Below are 25,677 nucleotides of genomic sequence, written 5' to 3' on the forward strand. Positions count from 1 at the left end.
GTTGCTATTGTACCCATGCTTGATAGCTCCCTCAACGAAAAGCATGATTTAAATGATTTTACTATAAATTCTCTTGATGTCAATTGTGCTAATAATATGCAAAACCCTAAGCTTGGGGATGCTAGTTTTGCTATGTCTACTACTTGTTGCAATGATCATGATTGGGGTGATTCTTCTTATGATCTTGAAAATTTATTTAATCCCCATGATGAATATGAGATTGATAATATTGTTTGCAATAATATTGAAAGTAGGTTTGGAAGAGTGTCAACTCTAGATCCCACATATTTGGAGAATATTCAATCTTATGAAATTTTTGATAAAAGTGGGTTTGCAGAGGTCATGACTTTAATTAATGTTAATCCCACTATTTCGGAAGAGTGTCAACTTTGCATGCATGTGGATCGTGCTGAAAATATTTTATGTGATAGCTATTTTGTTGAATTTACTTATGATCCCACATGTAATTATTATGAGAGAGGAAAATATGGTCGTAGAAATTTTCATGATAATAAATTACCTCTCGTTATGTTGAGATTGCTATTGTTTCTTTCCGCCTCCTTGCATATGCTAGTTTTTGCTTGCCTTGATAATTTGTTTGCGTGTAAGATGCCTATGCATAGGAAGTATGTTAGACTTAGATGTGTTTATCCCGTGTTTTATGATGCTCTCTTTGTGCTTCAATTCTTGTCTTTCTTGTGAGCATCATTGAAATATCAATGCCTAGCTAGGGGCGTTAAACGATAGCGCTTGTTGGGAGGCAACCCAATTTTATTTTTATTTTTTTGTTTTTGCTTATGTTTAGGAATAAATAATCCATCTAGCCTCTGGTTATATGTGGTTTTATGTTTTAATTAGTGTTTGTGCCAAGTAGAATCTATAGGATAACCTACGATGATAGTTGATTTGATTCTGCTGAAAAACAGAAACTTTGTGCTCACGAGAAAAAAATTCAATAAATCACAGAAACGAGCTTTTGCATTGATTCTTTTTGTTGCTGATCAATAAACAAATTGTACAGGACTTCCTATTTTGGTAGAAGTTTTAGAGTTCCAGAAGTTTGCATTAGTTACAGATTACTACAAATTGTTCTGTTTTTGACAGATTCTGTTTTGCGTGTGTTGTTTGCTTATTTTGATGAATCTATGGCTAGTAAAATAGTTTATGATCCATAGAGAAGTTGGAATACAGTAGGTTTAATACCAATATAAATAAAGAATGAGTTCATTACAGTACCTTAAAGTAGTCTTTTGTTTTCTTTCACTAACGGAGCTCACGAGATTTCTATTGAGTTTTGTGTTGTGAAGTTTTCATGTTTTGGGTGATTTTTTTGATGGATTATGGAACAAGGAGTGGCAAGAGCCTAAGCTTGGGGATTCGCATGGCACCCCCAAGATAATCCAAGGACACCAAAAAGTCAAAGCTTGGGGATGCCCCGGAAGGCATCCCCTCTTTCATCTACTTCCATCGCTAATTTACTTGGAGCTATATTTTTATTCACCACATGATATGTGTTTTGCTTGGAGCGTCTTGTATTATTTGCATCTTTGCTTGTTAGTTTACCACAATCATCCTTGCTGTAACACCTTTTGAGAGAGCCATACACAAATTGGAATTTGCTAGAATACTCTATATGCTTCACTTATATCTTTTGAGTTTGATAGCTTTGCTCATAGTGCTTCACTTATATCTTTTGAGCGTGATAATATTTGCTCTAGTACTTCACTTAGATCTTTTAGAGCACGGTGGTGGATTTGTTTTAAAGAAACTATTGATCTCTCATGCTTCATTTAGATTATTTTGAGAGTCGTTAATAGCATGGTAATTTGCTTAATATTAATATACTTGGTATTCAGGTATGTGAAACTTTCTTTTGAGTACGTTGAATACTAAGATAAGTTTGATGCTTGATAATTGTTTTGAGATATGGAGGTGATAATATCAAAGTAATGCTAGTTGGGGTGATTATGAATTTAAAGAATGCTTGTGTTGAAGTTTGTGATTCCCGTAGCATGCACGTATGGTGAACCGCTTTGTGATGAAGTTGGAGCACAATTTTATTTATTGATTGTCTTCCTTATGAGTGGCGGTCGGGGATGAGCGATGGTCTTTTCCTACCAATCTATCCCCATAGGAGCATGCGTGTAGTGCTTTGGTTTTTGATGACTTCTAAATTTTTGCAACAAGTGCATGAGTTCTTTTGATTAATGTTGAGTCCATGGATTATACGCACCCTTTCACCCTTCCACCATTGCTAGCCTCTCTAATACCGCACATTTTTCGCTGGTATCATACACCCACCATATACCTTCCTCAAAACAGCCACCATACCTACCTATCATGGCATTTCCATAGCCATTCCGAGATATATTGTCATGCAACTTTCCACCGTTCCGTTCATATGACACACATTACTTTTGTCATATTGCTTTTTGCATGAACATGTAGTTGACATTATATTTGTGGCAAGGCCACCTTCATAATTTTCATACATGTCACTCTTGATTCATTGCATATCCTGGTACACCGCCGGAGGCATTCATATAGAGTCATATTTTGTTCTAAGTATCGAGTTGTAATTGTTGAGTTGTAAGAAAAATAAAAGTGTCATGGTCATCATTATTAGAGCATTGTCCCAGTGAGGAAAGGATGATGGAGACTATGATTCCCCCACAAGTCGAGATGAGACTCTGGACGAAATATATAAAAAAAAGAGGCCATAAAAAAGAGAAAAGGCCCAAATAAAAAAATGAGAGAAAAAGAGAGAAGGGACAATGCTACTATCCTTTTACCACACTTGTGCTTCAAAGTAGTGATACGTCTCCAACATATCTATAATTTTTGATTGCTCCATGCTACTTTATCTATTGTTTTGGACTATAATGGGCTTTATTTTCCACTTTTATATTATTTTTGGGACTAACCTATTAACCGGAGGCCCAACCCAGAATTGCTGTTTTTTTGCCTATTTCAGTGTTTCGAAGAAACGGAATATCAAACGGAGTCCAAACGGAATGAAACCTTCGGAAACATGATCTACTCACCGTACGTGATCCAGGAGTCTTGGACCCTACTCCAAGGAGTACCATAGGCGGTCACGAGGGTGGGGGCGCGCCCTCCCCCCCTGGGCGCGCCCCCCTACCTCGTGGGCCCCCTGACGCTCCACCGATGTACTCCTTCCTCCTATATATACCTACGTACCCCCAACAGATCGGGGACAGAGCTAAAAACCTAATTCCACTGCCGTAACTTCCTGTATCCACGAGATCCCATCTTGGGGCCTGTTCTGGAGCTTCGCCGGAGGGGGCATCCACCACGGAGGGCTTCTACATCAACACCATAGCCCCTCCGATGAAGTGTGAGTAGTTTACTTCAGACCTTTGGGTCCATAGTTAGTAGCTAGATGACTTCTTCTCTCTTTTTGGATGTCAATACAATGTTCTCCCCCTCTCTCGTGGAGATCTATTCGATGTAATCTTCTTTTTGCGGTGTGTTTGTTGAGACCAATGAATTGTGGGTTTATGATCCAACTTATCTATGGAAAATATTTGATTCTTCTCTGAATTCTTTTACGTATGATTAAGTTATCTTTGCAAGTCTCTTCGAATTATCCGTTTGGTTTGGCCAACTAGATTGGTAGTTCTTGCAATGGGAGAAGTGCTTAGCTTTGGGTTCAATCTTGTGGTGACCTTACCCAGTGACAGAAAGGGTTGCAAGGCACGTATTGTATTGTTGCCATCGAGGATAACAAGATGGGGTATTTATCATATTGCATGAATTTATTCCTCTACATCATGTCATCTTGCTTAAGGCGTTACTCTGTTTTTAACTTAATACTCTAGATGCATGCTGGATAGCGGTCGATGAGTGGAGTAATAGTAGTAGATGCAGAATCATTTCGGTCTACTTGTCACGGACGTGATGTCTATATACATGATCATTGCATGGATAACCTCATAACTATGCTCAATTCTGCCAATTGCTCAACAGTAATTTGTTCACCCACCGTAGAATACTTATGCTCTTGAGAGAAGCCACTAATGAAACCTATGGCCCCCGGGTCTATTCTCATCATATCAATCTCCATCACTTTATTTACTTGCTTTGCTTTTACTTTTTACTTTGCATCTTTATACCAAAAATACCAAAAATATTATCTCTATCAGATCTCACCCTCGTAAGTGACCGTGAAGGGATTGACAACCCCTAAGCGTTGGTTGCGAGTAGCTATCGTTTTGTGCAGGTACGAGGGACTTGCGCGTGGTCTCCTACTGGATTGATACCTTGGTTCTCAAAAACTGAGGGAAATACTTACGCTACTGTGCTGCATCATCCTCTCCTCTTCGGGGAAATCCAATGCAAGCTCGAGACGTAGCAAGAAGAGTTTCTGGCGCCGTTGCCGGGGAGGCTCACGCAAGCAAGTCAACCATACCAAGTACCCATCGCAATCCCTATCTCTCGCATTACATTATTTGCCTCTCGTTTTCCTCTCCCCCACTTCACCCTTGCCGTTTTATTTGCCCTCTCTTTCCCAATCTCCTTCTCTTTTGCCTTTTTCTCCCTTTGCCTTCCTGCTAGCTCTTGTGTTAGTTTGTCTTTTTGTTGCGATGGCTCTACCTAGATTTGGTGACCTTCACCTTAAAAGGCTAGAGGAGATTGAAAGCAATGTTAGAAAGTTTATGGTTTTACAATCTAAGCACAATAATTTCTTTAGAAACGAACTTAAGGAACAAAAAGGTTTTATGAGCTTTATGAATAAAGAACTCGATGATATGTCTAAAGAATTTGATGGTATAAGGGCTCAAAGTGCTCGTCTTGAAAAGATGACCGCTGAAATTTCGGATATGCAAGCTACCTTAGTTAATAAGATGGCCGCTAAACCAAATACCTATGAAAATCAAGATGAAGATCTAAAAGTTATTGATGTATCCCCCATTAAATCTTTGTTTTGCAATATGAATCTTGATGAATATGAAGATTATCTTCCTTTACCTAGAAGGCGTTCTAAGAATTCGGAGTTTCTAGATCTTGATGATGAAATTGATGAAAGTGGGATTGAAATAAATAAAAACCATGATGTTACTAAACCCACTATTTTGGATCTCAAGGAATTTAATTATGAAAATTGTTCTTTGATTGGTTGTATTTCCTTGTTGCAATCCGTGCTAGATTCTCCTCATGCTTATAGTCAAAATAAGGCCTTTACCGAACATATTGTTGATGCTTTGATGCAATCTTATGAAGAAAAACTTGAGTTGAAAGTTTCTATCCCTAGAAAACTCTATGATGAGTGGGAACCTACTATTAAAATTAAAATTAAAGATTTTGAGTTTTATGCTTTGTGTGATTTGGGTGCTAGTGTCTCTACTATCCCCAAAACTTTATGTGATTTGCTAGATTTCCGTGATTTTGATGATTGCTCCCTAAACTTGCATCTTGCGGATTCCACTATTAAAAAGCCTATGGTAAGAATTAATGATGTTCTTATTGTTGCAAATAGGAATTATGTGCCCGTAGATTTTATAGTTCTTGATATAGATTGCAATCCTTCATGTCCTATTATTCTTGGTAGACCTTTTCTTAGAACGATTGGTGCAATTATTGATATGAAGGAAGGGAATATTAAATTCCAATTCCCCTTAAAGAAGGGTATGGAACACTTCCCTATAAAGAAAATAAAATTATCATATGAATCTATTATGAGAACCACTTATGGATTGCCTACCAAAGATGGCAATACCTAGATCTATCTTCGCTTTTATGCCTAGCTAGGGGCGTTAAACGATAGCGCTTGTTGGGAGGTAACCCAATTTTATTTTTTGTTCTTTGTTTTTTGTTCCTGTTTAGTGCTAAATTTTGTTTCTACTTTCTGTATAGATGTGGTTTTATGTTTTAATTAGTGTTTGTGCCAAGTAAAACCTATAGGATAAGCTATGATGATAGTTGATTTAATTCTGCTGAAAAAGAGAAACTTTGCACTCACGAGAAAAAATGCAATAAATCACAGGAACGTGCTTTTGCATTGATTCTTTTTTCTGTTGATCAATAAACAAATTGTACAGTACGTCCTATTTTGGTTGGAATTTTTAGAGTTCCAGAAGTTTGCGTTAGTTACAGATTGCTACAGACTGATCTGTTTTTGACAGATTCTGTTTTTCGTGTGTTGTTTGCTTATTTCAATGCATCTATGGCTATTAAATTAGTTTATAAACCATAAGGAAGTTGGAATACAGTAGGTTTAACACCAATATAAATAAATAATGAGTTCATTATAGTACCTTAAAGTAGTTTTTTGTTTTCTTTCTCTAACAGAGCTCACGAGATTTCTATTGTGTTTTGTGTTGTGAAGTTTTCAAGTTTTGGGTGAATTCTTTTGATGGATTATGGAATAAGGAGTGGCAAAAGCCTAAGCTTGGGTATGCCCATGGCACCCCCAAGATAATCCGAGGACACCAAAAAGTCAAAGCTTGGGGATGCCCCGGAAGGCATCCCCTCTTTCGTCCACTTCCATCGGTAATTTACTTGGAGCTATATTTTTATTCACCAACATGATATGTGTTTTGCTTGGAGCGTCTTGTATTATTTGAGTCTTTGCTTGTTAGTTTACCACAATCATCCTTGCTGTACACACCTTTTGAGAGAGCCATACATGATTTGGAATTTGATAGAATACTCTATGTGCTTCACTTTTATCTTTTGAGCTTGATAGTTGCTCATAGTGCTTCACTTATATATTTTTGAGCGTGATGATTTTTTGCTCTAGTACTTCACTTAGATATTTTAGAGCACATTGGTGGATTTGTTTTAAAGAAACTTGATATCTCATGCTTCACTTAGATTATTTTGAGAGTCGTTAATAGCATGGTAATTTGCTTAATGTTAATATACTTGGTGTTCAAGATATGTGAAACTTTCTTTTGAGTGCGTTGAATACTAAGATAAGTTTGATGCTTGATAATTGTTTTGAGATATGGAGGTAATAATATCAAAGTCATGCTAGTTGAGTAGTTTTGAATTTGGGAAATACTTGTGTTGAAGTTTGTAAGTCCCGTAGCATGCACGTATGGTTAAAGTTGTGTAACAAATTTGAAACATGAAGTGTACCTGGCTTGTGCATCCTTATGAGTGGCGGTCGGGGACGAGCGATGGTCTTTTCCTACCAATCTATTCCCCTAGGAGCATGCGCGTAGTACTTGATATTTGATGACTTCCAAATTTTTGTAATAAGTATATGAGTTCTTTTGACTAATGTTGAGTCCATGGATTATACGCACTTTTACCTTTCCGCCATTGCTAGCCTCTTCGATGCCGTGCATTGCCCTTTCTCACATTAAGAGTTGGCGCAAACTTCGCAGGTGCATCCAAACTCCGTGATACGATACGCTCTATCACACATAAACCTCCCTATATCTTCCTCAAAACAGCCACCATACCTACCTATTATGGCATTTCCATAGCCATTCTGAGATATATTGCCATGCCGCTTTCCACCGTTCCGTTCATAATTATTATGACATACATTACTTTTGTTATATTGCCATTGCATGATCATGTAGTTGACATCGTATTTGTGGCAAAGCCACCATGCATTATTTTTCATACATGTCACTCTTGATTCATTGCACCATCCCTGTACACCGCCGGAGGCATTCATATAGAGTCATACCTTGTTCTAGTTTCGAGTTGTAATCCTCATGTTGTAATCAATAGAAGTGTGATGATCATCATTATTAGAGCATTGCCCAAATAAATAAATAAATAAATAAGAGAAAGGCCAAAAAAAAGAAAGGCCCAAAAAAGGGCAATGCTACTATCTCTTTTTCCACACTTGTGCTTCAAAGTAGCACCATGTTCTTCATGTAGTGAGTCTCATATTTTGTGCTTCAAAGTAGCACCTCGTTCTTCATGTAGTGAGTCTCATACATTGTGCTTCAAAGTAGCACCATGTTTTTCATATAGTGAGTCTCATAAGTTGTCTTTTTCATACTAGTGGGAATTTTTCATTATAGAACTTGGCTTGTATATTCCTACGATGGGCTTCCTCAAATGCCCTAGGTCTTCATGAGTAAGCAAGTTGGATGCACACCCACTAGTTTTCTTTTGTTGAGCATTCATAGCTCCAGTGCATCCGTTGCATGGCAATCCCTACTCCTCATGTTGACATCAATTGATGGGCATCTCCATAGCCCGTTGATTATCCTCGTCAATGTGAGACTTTCTCCTTTTTTGTCTTCTCCACACAATCCCCATCATCATATTCTATTCCACTCATAATGCTATATCCATGGCTCACGCTCATGTATTGCGTGAAGGTTGAAAAGTTTGAGATTATTTAAGTATGAAACAATTGCTTGGCTTGTCATCGGGGTATAGAAGTTGGGAACATCTTTGTGTGACGAAAATGAAGCATAGCCTAACTATATGATTTTGTAGGGATGAACTTTCTTTGGCCATGTTATTTTAAGATGACATAATTATTTTGATTAGTGTGCTTGAAGTATTATTATTTTTATGTCAATATGAACTTTTGTCTTGAATCTTTCGGATCTGAATATTCATATCACAATTAAGAAGATTTACATTGAAATTATGCCAAATATCACTCCGCATCAAAAATTCTCTTTTTATCATTTACCTACTCGAGGACGAGCAAGAATTAAGCTTGGGGATGCCTGATACGTCTCCAACGTATCTATAATTTTTTAATGATCCATGCTACTTTATCTATTGTTTTGGACTATAATGGGCTTTATTTTCCACTTTTATATTATTTTTGGGACTAACCTATTAACCGGAGGCCCAACCCAGAATTGCTGTTTTTTTGCCTATTTCAGTGTTTCGAAGAAACGGAATATCAAATGGAGTCCAAACGGAATGAAACCTTCGGAAACGTGATCTTCTCACCGAACGTGATCCAGGAGACTTGGACCCTACTCCAAGGAGTACCAGAGGCGGTCACGAGGGTGGGGGCTGGCCCTCCCCCCTGGGCGCGCCCCCTACCTCGTGGGCCCCCTGACGCTCCACCGACGTACTCCTTCCTCCTATATATACCTACGTACCCCCAACAGATCGGGGACAGAGCTAAAAACCTAATTCCACCGCCGTAACTTCCTGTATCCACGAGATCCCATCTTGGTTAAGGCATGAATTTATTCCTCTACATCATGTCATCTTGCTTAAGGCATTACTCTGTTTTTAACTTAATACTCTAGATGCATGCTGGATAGCGGTCGATGAGTGGAGTAATAGTAGTAGATGCAGAATCGTTTCGGTCTACTTGTCACAGACGTGATGCCTATATACATGATCATTGCCTGGATAACCTCATAACTATGCTCAATTCTGTCAATTGCTCAACAGTAATTTGTTCACCCACCGTACAATACTTATGCTCTTGAGAGAAGCCACTAGTGAAACCTATGGCCCCCGGGTCTATTCTCATCATATCAATCTCCATCACTTTATTTACTTGCTTTGCTTTTACTTTTTACTTTGCATCTTTATACCAAAAATACCAAAAATATTATCTCTATCAGATCTCACCCTCGTAAGTGCCCGTGAAGGGATTGACAACCCCTAAGCGTTGGTTGCGAGTAGCTATCGTTTTGTGCAGGTACGAGGGACTTGCGTGTGGTCTCCTACTGGATTGATACCTTGGTTCTCAAAAACTGAGGGAAATACTTACGCTACTGTGCTGCATCATCCTCTCCTCTTCAGGGAAATCCAACGCAAGCTCGAGACGTAGCAAGTAGCACCATGATCTTCATGATAGAGAGTCTCATATGTTGTCACTTTCATATACTAGTGGGAATTTTCCATTATAAGAACTTGGCTTGTATATTCCAATGATGGGCTTCCTCAAAAATGCCCTAGGTCTTCGTGAGCAAGCAAGTTGGATGCACACCCACTTAGTTTCTTTTGTTGAGCTTTCATATATTTATTGCTCTAGTGCATCCGTTGCATGGCAATCCCTACTCACTCACATTGATATCTATTAATGGGCATCTCCATAGCCCGTTGATACGCCTAGTTGATGTGAGACTATCTTCTCCTTTTTGTCTTCTCCACAACCACCATTCTATTCCACATATAGTGCTATGTCCATGGCTCACGCTCATGTATTGCGTGAAAGTTGAAAGAGTTTGAGATTACTAAAGTATGAAACAATTGCTTGGCTTGTCATCGGGGTTGTGCATGATTAAATACTTTGTGTGATGAAGATAGAGCAACAGCCAGACTATATGATTTTGTAGGGATAACTTTCTTTAGCCATGCTATTTTGAGAAGAGATGATTGCTTTGATTAGTATGCTTGAAGTATTAATACTTTTATGTCAATATGAACTTTTGTCTTGAATCTTTCGGATCTGAATATTCATATCACAATTAAGAAGATTTACATTGAAATTATGCCAAAGTATCATTCCGCATCAAAAAATCTCTTTCTATCATTTACCTACTCGAGGACGAGCAGGAATTAAGCTTGGGGATGCCTGATACGTCTCCAACGTATCTATAATTTTTGATTGCTCCATGCTACTTTATATACTGTTTTGGACTATATTGGGCTTTATTTTCCACTTTTATATTATTTTTGGGACTAACCTATTAACCGGAGGCCCAGCCCAGAATTGATGTTTTTTTTGGCTATTTCAGTGTTTCGAAGAAACAGAATATCAAACGGAGTCCAAACGGAATGAAACCTTCAGGAACGTGATTTTCTTACCGAACGTGATCCAGGAGACTTGGACCGTGCTCCAAGGAACAACCGAGGCGGTCACGAGGGTGGGGGCGCGCCCTCCCCCCTGGGCGCGCCCCCTACCTCGTGGGCCCCCTGACGCTCCACCGACGTACTCCTTCCTCCTATATATACCTACGTACCCCCAACAGATCGGGGACAGAGCTAAAAACCTAATTCCACCGCCGTAACTTCCTGTATCCACGAGATCCCATCTTGGTTAAGGCATGAATTTATTCCTCTACATCATGTCATCTTGCTTAAGGCGTTACTCTGTTTTTAACTTAATACTCTAGATGCATGCTGGATAGCGGTCGATGAGTGGAGTAATAGTAGTAGATGCAGAATTGTTTCGGTCTACTTGTCACAGACGTGATGCCTATATACATGATCATTGCCTGGATAACCTCATAACTATGCTCAATTCTGTCAATTGCTCAACAGTAATTTGTTCACCCACCGTAGAATACTTATGCTCTTGAGAGAAGCCACTAGTGAAACCTATGGCCCCCGGGTCTATTCTCATCATATCAATCTCCATCACTTTATTTACTTGCTTTGCTTTTACTTTTTACTTTGCATCTTTATACCAAAAATACCAAAAATATTATCTCTATCAGATCTCACCCTCGTAAGTGCCCGTGAAGGGATTGACAACCCCTAAGCGTTGGTTGCGAGTAGCTATCGTTTTGTGCAGGTACGAGGGACTTGCGTGTGGTCTCCTACTGGATTGATACCTTGGTTCTCAAAAACTGAGGGAAATACTTACGCTACTGTGCTGCATCATCCTCTCCTCTTCAGGGAAATCCAACGCAAGCTCGAGACGTAGCAAGTAGCACCATGATCTTCATGATAGAGAGTCTCATATGTTGTCACTTTCATATACTAGTGGGAATTTTCCATTATAAGAACTTGGCTTGTATATTCCAATGATGGGCTTCCTCAAAAATGCCCTAGGTCTTCGTGAGCAAGCAAGTTGGATGCACACCCACTTAGTTTCTTTTGTTGAGCTTTCATATATTTATTGCTCTAGTGCATCCGTTGCATGGCAATCCCTACTCACTCACATTGATATCTATTAATGGGCATCTCCATAGCCCGTTGATACGCCTAGTTGATGTGAGACTATCTTCTCCTTTTTGTCTTCTCCACAACCACCATTCTATTCCACATATAGTGCTATGTCCATGGCTCACGCTCATGTATTGCGTGAAAGTTGAAAGAGTTTGAGATTACTAAAGTATGAAACAATTGCTTGGCTTGTCATCGGGGTTGTGCATGATTAAATACTTTGTGTAATGAAGATAGAGCAACAGCCAGACTATATGATTTTGTAGGGATAACTTTCTTTAGCCATGCTATTTTGAGAAGAGATGATTGATTTGATTAGTATGCTTGAAGTATTAATACTTTTATGTCAATATGAACTTTTGTCTTGAATCTTTCGGATCTGAATATTCATATCACAATTAAGAAGATTTACATTGAAATTATGCCAAAGTATCACTCCGCATCAAAAAATCTCTTTCTATCATTTACCTACTCGAGGACGAGCAGGAATTAAGCTTGGGGATGCCTGATACGTCTCCAACGTATCTATAATTTTTGATTGCTCCATGCTACTTTATATACTATTTTGGACTATATTGGGCTTTATTTTCCACTTTTATATTATTTTTGGGACTAACCTATTAACCGGAGGCCCAGCCCAGAATTGATGTTTTTTTTGGCTATTTCAGTGTTTCGAAGAAACAGAATATCAAACGGAGTCCAAACGGAATGAAACCTTCAGGAACGTGATTTTCTTACCGAACGTGATCCAGGAGACTTGGACCGTGCTCCAAGGAACAACCGAGGCGGTCACGAGGGTGGGGGCGCTCCCTCCCCCTGGGCACGCCCCCTACCTCGTGGGCCCCTTGTTGCTCCACCGACATACTCCTTCCTCCTATATATACCTACGTACCCCCGACCGATCAAAAACGGAGCCAAAAACCTAATTCCACCGCCGCAACTTTCTGTATCCACGAGATCCCATCTTGGGGCCTATTCCGGAGCTCCGCCGGAGGGGGCATCCACCACGGAGGGCTTCTACATCAACACCATAGCCCCTCCGATGAAGTGTGAGTAGTTTACTTCAGACCTACGGGTCCATAGTTAGTAGCTAGATGGCTTCTTCTCTCTTTTTGGATCTCAATACAATGTTCTCCCCCTCTCTTGTGGAGATCTATTCGATGTAATCTTCTTTTTGCGGTGTGTTTGTTGAGATCGATGAATTGTGGGTTTATGATCCAGCTTATCTATGAATAATATTTGAATCTTCTCTGAATTCTTTTATGTATGATTGAGTTATCTTTGCAAGTCTCTTTGAATTATCTGTTTGGTTTGGCCAACTAGATTGGTAGTTCTTGCAATGGGAGAAGTGCTTAGCTTTGGGTTCAATCTTGCGGTGTCCTTTCCCAGTGACAGAAGGGGCAGCAAGGCACGTATTGTATTGTTGCCAACGAGGATAACAAGATGGGTTTTTTATCATATTGCATGAAGTTATCCCTCTACATCATGTCATCTTGCTTAAGGCGTTACTCTGTTTTTAACTTAATACTCTAGATGCATGCTAGATAGCGGTCGATGAGTGGAGTAATAGTAGTAGATGCAGAATCGTTTTGGTTTACTTGTCTCGGACGTGATTCCTATACACATGATCATACCTAGATATACTCATAACTATGCTCAATTCTATCAATTGCTCAATAGTAATTTGTTCACCCACCGTAGAATACTTATGCTCTTGAGAGAAGCCACTAGTGAAACCTATGACCCCCGGGTCTATTCTCATCATATCAATCTCCATTACTTTAATACTTGCTTTGTTTTTACTTTGCCTTTTACTTTTCACTTTGCATCTCTATATCACAAATATCAAAAATATTATTTATCATCTCTATCAGATCTCACCCTTGTAAGTGACCTGAAGGGATTGACAACCCCTAATCGCGTTGGTTGCGAGTAGCTATCGATTTGTGCAGGTACGAGGGACTTGTGAGTGATCTCCTACTGGATTGATACCTTGGTTCTCAAAAACTGAGGGAAATACTTACGCTACTTTACTGCATCATCCTCTCCTCTTCGGGGAAATCCAACGCAGTGCTCAAGAGGTAGCAAACCACGAGGGTGGGGGCGTGCCCTAACCCCCGAGAGGGTGCTCCTACCTCATGGACTCCCTGTGGGCCCCCTTGACGTGAAACCGACGCCAACCCCTCCTATAAATCCTAAAAACCCCAGAACAGAGGTGAGGTCGGAAGTTCCGCCGCCGCAAGCCTCTGTAGCCACGAGAAATCAAGCTAGGCCCTCTCCAGCACCCTACCGGAGGGGGCCATCGTCACCGGAGGCCATGGAGGAGGATCTCAGAGGGGCCATCATCGCCATGAAGGCCAAGGACCAGAGGGAGAACATCTCCCCAACCAGGGGGAGGTCATGGAGGAAGAATCACAAGGGGGAGAACCTCTCCTCCTCTCTCTCGGTGGCACTTGAGTGCCATCGGGAGGGGAATCATCGCCGCGGTGATCGTCTTCATCAACATCACCATCATCCTCACGCTCATCTCTTTTATGCGGTCCACTCTCCCGCACCCCGCTGTAATCCCTACTTGAACATGGTGCTTTATGCCACATATTATGATTCAATGATGTGTTGCCATCCTATGATGTTTTGAGTAGATATCCTTTGTCTTTGGGTTGATTGATGTCCTATTGTGCCTTCTGTGCCGCGCACACGTGAGAGATTCCCGTTGTAGGGTGTTGTAATACGTTCATGATTCGCTTATAGTGGGTTGCTTGAGTGACAGAATTGTTGCGTATGGAATAAAGGGGACTTGATATGTTAATGCTATGGTTGGGTTTTACCTTAATGATCTTTAGTAGTTGCGGATGCTTGCTAGAGTTCCAATCATAAGTGCATATGATCTAAAAAGAGAAACTATGTTAGCTTATGCCTCTCCCTCATATGAAATTGCAATAATGATTACCGATTTTGTTAACAATTGCTTAGAACAATTCCGCACACCGACCCATCGTTATTCCATACTCGCTATTTATAATATTTAAGTAATATATTCTAACTTTATGATAACAACACCTACTTTTATATTTTAGCTCTTCGATATCATGCAAAGTTATCCTCTTCATACCCACAACATAGTTTTATTTCTCGTTTTTAGTTGGAAGCAAACGTCCAGTGTTCGTAGAGTCGTATCAGTGGCAGCTAGGATTTAAGAGAATATTGATCTTATCTTTAATTCCTTGTGGATTCGACACTCCATACTTATCACTTTCACCTTTGAAAATTGCTACGATGATTTCCTACACTTGGGGATTATCACTCACTAGCGGCACAAATAATATTTTATCGCTCACATTGATCGCCGATTCGCGTCCACAAATGGGTCGACCCATTAGAGGCGGCCGAGCGCTACGGGAGCCATTTGCTTTGGTCGATTTTAGGAAGCTTCTCAGCTGGTTTTGAGAAGTTCATGGCCCATTTATTTATTTATTTTCAATTTTTCTATGTTTTCTTTGCTATTTTTGTTGTTTTTTTTCTTTTCCTGTCCTTTTTGTTATTTGGTTTTTTTTTCATTCTTGTTTCTTTGTAAAATATTTAAAACTAATGAACATTTTGAAAATTCATGATTTTTCAACTTGATGAAATATTCTTTTTTTTCATACGCCTTCAGAATGGAGCCAGTTTCCACTATTTAGCATAATGGACAAATAGTTCGATACAAGCCACACAAAGATAAAATAAAAAAAACAAATGTTTACTGCAAATAACACTTGCAACCCTACCAGCAACTGGTCCTACTAGGACCAACATACAACCAAGCACCACATCATACAAGAGGAGAGCGCCTTCAGCGCCGCTAAACCCAATTGGCGCCCACTTCAGCGCCCTGGTGGGCCGGCCCAGTACCACACGGCTCCAGCAAAAAAACATTAGATAAACGTGCTGCCGCGAGGATTCAAACTCGGGGCGAAGGAGTGCCATACGCACAGGCTAACCACCAAAGCTACCAAATTCTACTAGACATTATAACCACTAAATAGTTAAGAAACCAATGAATTCGCGCTGTTTCAAAAAAAAGCTCGCGAAAAATAAAAAGAACTTCACGAATTTGTTTAAAAAAAAGTAAAGGCTCACGCATTCAAAAAAGTTCAGGTTCTGAAAAGTTCATGAAATTTTAAAAAGTTCACGAATTTAAGAATAGTTCACGCATTTGAAAATTTCATGAAAATCTGGAAAAGGTTCAGGAAATACAAAATACTTCAGGAAAATTGAAAAAAGTTCATCAAATTTTTAAAAAGTTCATCGAATTTGAAAAAAAGATCACCATTTTAGAAAAAATTTAATCGCTTTTCAAATAAAGTTCATCAAAATTTAAAAAAACACTAAATATGAAAAAGTTCACCAAGAAAAAAGGTTCACCGAATTTTAGAAAAAGTTAATCGGATTTAAAAAAGTTCATCAAATTTGAAAAAGTTCATCAATTTCCAAAAAAGTTCATCAAAAAATGGAAAACAATTCATCAAATTTGAAAAATAGTTCATCAATTTAAAAAAAGATCATCAAATTTGAAAAAAGATCATCAAATTTGTAAAAAGTTCATCAAATTTGGAAAAAGTTCATTGGTTTTGAAAAAGTCATCAAATTTGAAAAAAGTTCATCAATTTCCAAAAAAAGTTCATCAAAAAAAAGAAAAGTTCACCGATTTTGAAAAAAGCTTATCAAATTTGAAAATGGTTTATGGATTTTCGAAAGAGTTCATAGAAAAATTGTAAAACGTTAATCCATTTGAAAAAGGAAGAAGAGAAAAAAACAGAAAATAGAAAAAGGAAAAAGGGAAAAAAGTAATGGAAAAAGGAAATACGAAAGAATAAAGGAAACAAAAGATATTACTTGTCCGCGCGGGTTGGGTGGCGCGGTGGTTAGTGCAACATCCATTGACGCAGGAGGTCTTGTGTTCGATTCTATCTAGGTACCTTTTTTGCGGTATAGAAACCATATAACCAAAAGGGAGAGGGCTGTGCGCCCGTTAGCAGGAATGCCTGTAACGGGCACTTAAGGCGCCGAATAGGAACCAGCGTACAAGAGACGCACATCTCCAAAAGACAGTTTACAAGATTAAGAAACCACTTGGCCGACCCAGCTGATTACGTGCGATTAGTCAACCTTTTGACGCATAGAGCGTCAAATAGAGTTTCCTGCCTTTCTTTTCCTAGCCTGCTCCATGCTAAATTTTTGTCCGGGCAATGTGCGCACCATGCCCAGCTGCCTCCTGCGAAATCCTTTTCGTTTTTCTAGCAAAATTTTTTTAGTACCACCTATAAAATATGGGTGAACGGATTAAAAAACCGGAGAAACGCACCTCCCTTTAATAGTAGGTATAGATATAGCCAAAGCGTATCTCTTTCATCGTCCACAAGAAAAGCCCCTTCTCCTCCCGGCGGCGCTGCCGCCGGTCCGCTCCATCTCTCATGGCCTTTGGGCCACAGAAGTGCGGAGGTTCTCGGCCCTCGTCGGCGGGAGACACCTTGTCCTCATTCTTGTTAGATTTCACGTCTTGGTTGGGGCTGTGTGGCGGCGGCGATGTCCCTTAGTAATAATACTGTCACGCACATTCTATCCCCGTCGCAGTGGTGTGTTTAGCATCGTCGGAGGACGTGTGAAGTTGTGCCTCCGTCGGCTCTTGGGGGATTCAGTCAGAGCTGGTCTTCGGTGGATTTGTTTCGACCAGGTGTTTGTTCGCCTTTATTTCAGTATTTATAGGTTTGATCCTTCTGATGTACGACTTCCTTCATTGACAATGGTTGCTGCTCTAGTGCGCTGGTCCTATCGGTTCTTAGCACGATGACTTCCTTGTTGTCTACTACAACAAGGTTTGCCCGACTCCAATGAGAGAGGAACAATGACGGTGGCGCACATTCGGCTACCTCCAATGCTTGTAGTCGTCGCTAGGTGGTCCACATACATGATTGTAATTTTTATTACCTCCATTGTTCTTTGTACTGTCATGATTGAAGATGATTGGAAGTTTCTAGCAAAAAAAGATTAAGAAACTATAGTAGCCAGCCAAACACTCTTTTAATCATTTTTTACATATTCAAATTCATGAATATTATTACAATGTGCAAATATTTTTTCAATATGTATGAACATTTTTTGAATTCAAATTCACGTACATTTTCCTAAATCATGAACTCTTTGCAAATCTGGAACATGTTTTAAATTCCTGAATATTTATAATTTTTTGTGAAAATATTTTAAACTTGTGAAATTGTGAAGTGTTCCTCTTTTTTCCAAATGCTTGAATATCTATAAATTCATGATTTGGTCTCAAATTCATGAACATTGCTAAAAATTTGCCAATATTTTTAAAACCCTTATTACATGTAAAATACTTAAATATTTTTTCAACATTATGCTTGGGAAAGATCACAATTAGGACAATTTTTTTTGAATTATGCATAACTTGCTAGCACAATTTTTTTTGAATGTGCATAACTGACTAGTACAACGAATGTACCTGCTTGCTGCCCTTCAAAAAATGTGAGAAGAGAAGTTGCATGGTTCTGCCTAGAGAGAGGGTTAATAAAGAGAGTTGAGCGGGCCACACATTTAAAAGTAGGTTCATGCAAGATTTACATAGCTCCCAATACATATTGGCGTGCTATTTGTGAGCGCAATTAACTAAAAGGTACCCCTGCGGCAGCCTCGCAAAGGTCATTTTGGTGGGCTGCGAGCACGCCAAATGCTGCGTCCAGCTACCGTCATGTGTTGCGTGCTGAGCGTTCCCTCTAGATTTTTATTTTTCTGTACACATTTTCGGGTTTTAGATTTTTTTTTTGGCTTACGGTTTACGGTTTTTCCTAGGTATTGGAGAAAAAGAATTCTTGAACTTTTTTTTGCTTCCACGAGAAGCACATATTTGATTCTCATGGAGGCACATGTTTGTTTCCGCGAGAAGCATGATTGTGCTTCTCGAAAAAAAGGAAAAAAAACTAAGATTTTTTTGCGTGATTTTCTTTGCTTCCATGAGAAGCACATATTTGCTTCTTATGGAGGCACATGCTTCTCGAAAAAGAAAAAACAATCGCGATTTTATTTCTACTTTCACCAGAGGCACATATTTATTTCTCGTGGAGGCATATATTTATTTCTCGTGAAGACACATATTTGTTTTTGCGAGAAGCACAATGCTTCTTGAAAAAGTAAAAAAGTATTCATGTTTTTCTGTTTTCACGAGAGACGCATATTTGATTCTTGTGGAGGCACAGATTTGTGCTTCTCGAAAGAAAAAAAATCACGTTTTTTGTGCTTTCACGAGAAGCACATATTTGCATCTCGTGGAGACACATATTTGTGCTTCCCGAAAAGAGGAAAATGTAAAAAAAACATGCTTGCTACCGTTTCTTTCTTTCGTTTTTTCTGTTCTTTTGTGAAAAAAGATCGTCAAAACCTATTTACATGAGATCTAATTCCGATGATCTTGATGCGAGAAATCCCGCGATGAAAACGGTTCGGGATTTGGACTTATGGTTCAAGACATAAAACGTTTTGAAAAAATGGATCTACAAAAAAAAGAACCTAGGTTGCGACAAGGCACACATGTAGCACACTACTTATGAACACCTCAAAAGGTGGAAGTGACCTTTACAAAGAGAAACCCCTTTGTAAGGGCATATTTATCCCTTATTAGTTTTGGTGATTGATGTCAATGCTTTTGCGGACTAATCGTGTGCATTGAGCTTTTCAGATATATCATGTCTAAACACAAGAATATTTGGTGCCCCTCAAACACTATTGAAGACGGTGTTCCTCTATGTTTCTTTTCGGTGGATTTGAGTCGTAGGAAAGCCGTACTATTAAGAGGGGTCCGCGCTGGAAAGGTTTGGGTGGAATCTCACGTACACATTTGTTCCTTTTTGCACCGCCTTTCCCTTGGCTCTTTGGAGCATCCTCCGTCTCTCTGCTGCCGGTGTCAAAACCGGCGAATCTCGGGTAGGGGGTCCCGAACTGTGCATCTAAGGCTAGTGGTAACAGGAGACAGGGGACACAATGTTTACCCAGGTTCGGCCCCTCTCTATGGAGGTAATACCCTACTTCCTGCTTGATTGATCTTGATGAATATGAGTATTACAAGAGTTGATCTACCACGGAATCGTAATGGCTAAACCCTAGAAGTCTAGCCTATGAGGTTATGATTGTTGTGGCTAAACCCTACAAGTCTAAACCCTCCGGTTTATATAGACACCGGAGGGGACTAGGGTTGTATAAAGTCGGTTACAGAGAAAGGAATCTACATATCCGAATCACCAAGCTTGCCTTCCACGCAAAGGAGAGTCCCATCCAGACACGGGACGAAGTCTTGTATCTTGTATCTTCATAATCCAACAATCCGGCCAAAGTATATAGTCTGGTTGTCCGAGTACCCCTTAGTCCAGGACTCCCTCAGTAGCCCCTGAACCAGGCTTTAATGATGATGAGTCTGGTGCGCAGATTGTCTTCGGCATTACAAGGCGGGTTCTTCCTCCGAATATTCCAACATAGCCTTCCGAACAGAGAAAACGTGTTCGGCTCTGCAAAACAAGTACCACACACAACCGTAGAGAGTATAATATTTCACTAGTCCAATCCGCTGACAACTTTTTGTAGCGTGACATCACGGTACTGCCCGGTTATTATTCGAACCGTTTTTTAGCTTGCCGCTCCGTATTTCGAGGTGCGGTTTCATTGGCACGTCTTGTCAAAGCAGAGATCGTGTCCCCTTATCATGTGATTCTCATCAATACGGGCATAGGTAACCCAACCGTGTCATCTGCATGATGCTTGGGGAATAGGCGGACTTTAAGGCGAGCAGGGAGGCGCATAACTTTTACTGCCTTTATAAGGGGATAAGGATTCACCTTTTCACACCCACGCCTTCTCCTTCCTCTGCCCATCCATTCTCGAGCTCCAGCGCCCAAGCTCTTGCCTTCTCCACCCAAAAAAGCACTCCAATCATGTACAGATCAGGAGCTGGAGGCAAATGGATGGCCTCCTCCGTCAAGAAGAAGGACATCAAGGAGCTCCGGGAGGCCGGGTACATAGCCAAGGACATTGCTTATCGACTTCAGGCCAAGGGACAAATCGTCCCCACCCCGGAGCCCCAAGAGAGGGTGGTATTCCTGACACACTTCGTCCGCGGGATGGGATTCCCCCTCCACCCGTTCGTCCGCGGACTGATGTACTATTACGGGCTGGATTTCCATGATTTGGCCCCCAACTCTATCCTTAACATCTCGGCATTTATTGTCTTGTGCGAGGCCTTCCTCCGCATCCCACCTCACTTCGGCCTATGGCTGAAGACCTTCAATGTGAAGCCGAAGGTGATGAACCGTCAACAAGCAGAGTGCGGAGGCGCCATGGTGGGCAAGATGCCCAATGTCACCTGGCCCGAAGGCTCTTTTGTGGAAACTGTCAAAGGGTGGCAATCCGGGTGGTTCTACATTACCAAGCCGCGCGACACCAATTGGGCGGCGGCCCCCGCGTTCCGATCCGGAGTCCCGATGCGGCTCACCTCCTGGCAAGAGAAAGGCCTAGCATGATCTCTTCGGACGAGCTGACAGCGCTCCAGGCGCGCGTCCAGAGCATGATAATCGAGAAAGTCAAGCTCGTCAATGTAATCTAGGTTATGCTCGTCCACCGGTTTTTTCCATGCCAAAGCCAGACTTGCTATCTGTGGGAGTTTGATCCGGCCAAGCACCAGACCCTATTGGAGCTCTTCAGCACGACGCACGAAGAAATCTGGAAGGTGCTCCTTAAGGCCAATGAGGTGCCGCCGGCCACGGATGAAGATCGTGGGCACGACCTAACTCACCCTGCTAATCCAGTAAGTTCTCTCATGTTTTCAAGGTGTACCCTTTACTTGCATATTTGAGGAAGGCATCTAAGTTTCCCTATCAATTATTTTAGGACTGGACGGAGACAGCGGAGTAGATTAACTGTCTGGCTCCGCTGCTCGAAGGCCCGGAGACTCCGCTCCTGACAAAGATGTTGTTTCCGGTGCCTTACGAGGTGCCGAAGAAGAAGGCCAAGAAGAAGGCTAAGGGGACCAGAAGTGGTCTCCGTTGCAAGGGCACTTCAGACGTGACGTCCAAAGACGCCGAGGTGCACTCCTCCGCCGAAGACGACGAGGAAGAGGAGGAAGAAGAAGAAATCCACTCTCCCCCCTGCAGGAAAAAAAAGAAAAGGACGGCCTCCACATAACCGGAGGCCGAGGCGTCCAAGAACGGAAAGGCTTCCTTTCCGGACAGCTCCATAGTGGCCACTGACGGCAGCTAGGAGTGGAAGCCCAGGGAGAAACCCCTGGCCGAATCATAAGTATCCGAACACGTATTTTTATCCGGATTCTTTACTTTGTTGTTTTAATGTGCTTGAATTATACATTTACAGTCCGGCTCAGTCCCACCTTGAGCGGTCCTTATCCTCAGAGGATTCGCTGGACCCAGCGGTGATGGACAGCGGGACCCTTCCATCGGCCACCTCTCCCCGGGACCTGGATGGTGCAGAAGCGTCGTCCCAAAGGATCCCCGGCCCAGGAGAGAATCCGTCGGCCATTCAGGAGGCGCCAGAGGGTGAAGCCTCGGCTGCCGGACACATGGGGGAGGAGACCCCCATGGATATTGACGATGGGGGCCGTATTCAATCCGGCCCTCATCCGAATATAATTTCGGAGACCCCTACGGCTTCGGAATCAGGCATGCAACCCCCTTCGCAGGGAAGGGGCGCGCCTATCCCGCCGGTGACCTCTGTCCAACCAGAGGCACCGGACAGGTTGCTGGAAGCGCTGAAAGGTGCTTCCATTGTTGACAAACACCGTACCCTAATGGGTATGGTGATTTGGAAGGTCCAGTCCGCTAAAAGCGGATTGACTGAAGCCTGCACTAGCCTTCTGACCGGTTTTGAGGTAAGCAACATAATTAGAAAAAGAATGTCACAGTATAGACAGTAGCCCCTGATGCTGTGTCGGTGTTCGAAAAGAAAAGCCGAACAGAGGATCAAATAATTTTCGCAGGAGTCTAATCTGATATGCCTATGTGAATAAGCAGGCGTCGCTGCTGGCTATGACTGCTCACACCGCGGAAGTCTCAGGACTGAAGCAAAATCTGGAGCGGGCCGAGGAGGAGCTCGACCACGTGAAGAAGTAGCTGGAGGACAGTTAAGGTATGCGGTAACCTTGTATATATTCAAGAAGTATGAATGAGTCGAGCTGACTAAAGTGTCATGAACTTTTATTAGGGGCAACGTCCGAAGTAGCTGCCCTCAAGAAGGCGCTGGCCGAGGTCGAGGACAAGGCAGCCAAGGAGCGGGCCGCACGCGAAAAGTATGAGGCCCGGGTCAATGAGGTTCAATAAGAACTCCAGGACGCCATCAAGAAGTATGAGTCCTTGGAGCATGATTTTAAGAATCAAGAGTCCTAACTAGCCAAGGCCTACCAGAGTGCACAAGATGCCCGAGCCGAAGCCCAGGGCGCCCTTCAAGAAATCCAGGCGACCAAGAAGATTACAGCGGGTAAGGCTTTCATTATGCAAAGCAGATATGTGAAGGAAAGGTTCCTTTTACTTACCCGGATTTGCAGTTCTCCAGGGGTGTTTACGGATCTGCTGCGTAGCATATCGGATGCTGCCGAATTCTATCAAGCTGAAGAGGGGAGCTCTATGGAGAAGCTGTTCTGGTCCCAATACCTTGGACCACAACATCCGGTGCCCTTTAGCGACCAGCTGAAACAGCTGGTCGAGCTGCATAAGGGGGCTGAACTAGCCATGAAGGACTTAATAATCCGACTATGGCCTGCCGAGCCCATGCCCAGTAGCTACTTCGTGTTGGAAATATGCCCTAGAGGCAATAATAAAGGATTATTATTATATTTCTTTGTTCATGATAATTGTCTTTTATTGATGCTATAATTGTATTATTCGGAAATCGTAATACACGTGTGAATACATAGACCACAATACGTCCCTAGTAAGCCTCTAGTTGACTAGCTCGTTGGTCAACAGATAGTCATGGTTTCCTGACTATGGACATTAGATGTCATTGACAACGGGATCACATCATTAGGAGAATGATGTGATGGACATGACCCATTCCTAAGCATAGCACCAGATCGTGTAGTTCGTTTTGCTAGAGCTTTTCCAATGTCAAGTATCTCTTTCTTAGACCATGAGATCGTGTAACTCCCGGATACCGTAGGAGTGCTTTGGGTGTACCAAACGTCACAACGTAACTGGGTGACTATAAAGGTGCACTACAGGTATCTCCGAAAGTGTCTGTTGGGTTGACACGGATCGAGACTGGGATTTGTCACTCCGTGTTACGGAGAGGTATCACTGGGCCCACTCGGTAGTGCATCATCATAATGAGCTCAAAGTGACCAAGTGTCTGGTCACGGGATCATGCATTACGGTACGAGTAAAGTGACTTGCCGGTAACGAGACTGAACGAGGTATTGGGATACCGACGATCGAGTCTCGGGCAAGTAACATACCGTCTGACAAAGGGAATAGTATACGGGGTTGCTTGAACCCTCGACATCGTGGTTCATCCGATGAGATCATCGAGGAGTATGTGGGAGCCAACATGGGTATCCAGATCCCGCTGTTGGTTATTGACCGGAGAGCCGTCTCGGTCATGTCTACATGTCTCCCGAACCCGTAGGGTCTACACACTTAAGGTTCGGTGACGCTAGGGTTGTATGAATATGAGTATGCAGCAAACCGAATGTTGTTCGGAGTCCCGGATGAGATCCCGGACGTCACGAGGAGTTCCGGAATGGTCCGGAGGTAAAGAAAACTATATAGGAAGTGCTGTTTCGGCCATCGGGAAAGTTTCGGGGTCACCCGGTATTGTACCGGGACCACCGGAAGGGTCCCGGGGGTCCACCGGGTGGGGCCACCTATCCCGGAGGGCCCCGTGGGCTGAAGTGGGAGGGGAACCAGCCCCTAGTGGGCTGGTGCGCCCCCCTTGGCCCCCCCTGCGCCTAGGGTTGGAAACCCTAGGTGGGGGGGGGGCGCACCACTTGCCTTGGGGGGCACTCCACCCCCCTTGGCCGCCGCCCCCCTTGGGAGATTGATCTCCCAGGGCCGGCGCCCCCCTTGGGGGCCTATATAAAGGAGGGCAGGGGGGAGGGCAGCCGCACCCAAGTCTTGGCGCCTCCCTCCCCCTGCTACACCTCGTCCTCCTCCCGCAGCAGCTTGGCGAAGCCCTGCCGGAGTTCTGCTGCATCCACCACCACGCCGTCGTGCTGCTGGATCATCATCAACCTCTCCTTCCCCCTTGCTGGATCAAGACGGAGGAGACGTCACGCTGACCGTACGTGTGTTGAACGCGGAGGTGCCGTCCGTTCGGCGCTAGGATCTCCGGTGATAGGATCACGACGAGAACGACTACTTCAACCCCGTTCTTTTGAATGCTTCCGCTCGCGATCTACAAAGTGGTATGTAGATGCATCTCCCCTTTCACTCGTTGCTTAGATGAACTCATAGATGGATCTTGGTGAAACCGTAGGAAATTTTTATTTTCTGCAACGTTCCCCAACAGTGGCATCATGAGCTAGGTCTATGCGTAGTTCTCTATTGCACGAGTAGAACACAATTTTGTTGTGGGCGTAGATCTTGTCAACTTGCTTGCCGCTACTAGTCTTTTCTTGCTTCAGCGGTATTGTGGGATGAAGCGGCCCGGACCGACCTTACACGTACGCTTACGTGAGACAGGTTCCACCGACTGACATGCACTAGTTGCATAAGGTGGCTAGCGGGTGTCTGTCTCTCCTACTTTAGTTGGAGCGGATTAGATGAAAAGGGTCCTTATGAAGGGTAAATAGAAGTTGACAAAATCACGTTGTGGTTATTC

Source organism: Triticum aestivum, chromosome 5B, assembly GCF_018294505.1.
Source record: "Triticum aestivum cultivar Chinese Spring chromosome 5B, IWGSC CS RefSeq v2.1, whole genome shotgun sequence".
NCBI classification, from domain to species: Eukaryota; Viridiplantae; Streptophyta; class Magnoliopsida; order Poales; family Poaceae; genus Triticum; species Triticum aestivum.